Genomic DNA, 1,149 nt, shown 5'->3' with positions numbered 1-1,149 from the left:
CTCAATCTCTTGACCTAGTGATCCGCCCGCCTCAGCCTCCCCAAGTGCTGGGATTACAGGCATGAGCCACCACGCCCGGCCCAGAACTGATTATTAACCCAGCTCAGTGACCTTTAGAGAGCACCTTAAACCAGCTGAGCCTCTGTTTGTTCATCTGAATGGGTATTGTCAACAGCACTCACTTACAAGAGTTGTTGAGAAGATCCAACGAGACAATAGTTGCTAAAGTGCCAGGCATGCAGCAGTGCTTAAGAAACTTCTCACCCTGGGTTTTTTATTGGTATTGATTGATGTAGAGATAGGGGAGAAGATCAAAGACAAGGATTGAGAATCAGGGATGGGAAAAGCAGTGGGCCACTGACAGCCGCTCTGCCTGGCTGGGAGGTGGGGTGGGGAAAGTGGGCGGGAGCTGCTCCTGGGCCTGGCCCACCCAGATCACCCCTCCGGGCTGCAGGCCTGTGCGTCTGCATCCGGTGGCCACAGAGCAACTTCCTCTAGAGGGAGCTGATTGGAGCCGGTTGCCGCTGGCACCTCTATGATCACTGGAGTCTCGCGGGTCCCTCAGGCCGCACAGGGACAAGCAAAGGCTACATCCAGATGCCAGGAATGCACTGACGCCTGTTCCTGGAAGCCGAGCTCCCACTCAGCCCCTGGGAGCAGCAGCCGCCAGCCCCTCGGGACCTCTCTGCCCTGCTGAGCCACCCAGGTTGGGCCAGGATCCTGGCAGGTAAGCTGGAAGGGTCCTGCCCGTCCTCCCAGATCTCAGCAGCCCCAGCCCCAGGGTGGGGCAGGGAGCCTGCCAGGAGCCGGGTGGGGAAGGGGAAGCTCAAGGCTTACCTGGGGAGGTCCGCCTGCCCGGCTGGGGACCTGATCGTGGCAAGCCTACTTCTGGCTGTCCCTCACAGCTTCCCCTCTTGCCCCAGCCCTGGATGCCGGAGAACTGTGAGAACTGGGTCCTTTAACAGTCTGGGAGATGGGGGTGGAGGTCAGAGCCAAGGTCAAGGGCAGAGAGAGAACTTTCTCAGCGCTTCCTGCTGCCCAACATCCCTAGACTGGGTCCAGGGCCTGGCCAGGCATGTATCCCTGGGGAACATTCATCAGGGCCCAGCAAGCCCAGGAAGTCGGGGGTGGCTCCCCTCACCGGGAATT

General features: G+C 59.7%; 1 protein-coding gene across 4 annotated transcripts in view; it reads left to right on the top strand.

The window, feature by feature from the left end:
* The first annotated feature begins 462 nt into the window (after positions 1–462).
* BAK1 (BCL2-antagonist/killer 1) overlaps positions 463–1,149 on the top strand; it is a 27,434-nt gene continuing 26,747 nt past the window's right edge. For 2 of the 4 annotated variants that reach the window (XM_011986482.1, XM_011986481.1), the window contains exon 1: positions 463–727. The gene's annotated coding sequence lies outside the window, so the exon portion shown is untranslated. The remainder of the gene's footprint in view (positions 728–1,149) is intronic. The other 2 variants (XM_011986484.1, XM_011986483.1) reach the window with 1 other exon arrangement.

This window comes from Mandrillus leucophaeus, unplaced genomic scaffold (assembly GCF_000951045.1).
Source record: "Mandrillus leucophaeus isolate KB7577 unplaced genomic scaffold, Mleu.le_1.0 Scaffold3, whole genome shotgun sequence".
NCBI classification, from domain to species: domain Eukaryota; kingdom Metazoa; phylum Chordata; class Mammalia; order Primates; family Cercopithecidae; genus Mandrillus; species Mandrillus leucophaeus.
The sequence above is the reverse complement of the archived record's forward strand: the minus strand, read 5'-3'. Positions and strand labels throughout refer to the sequence as shown.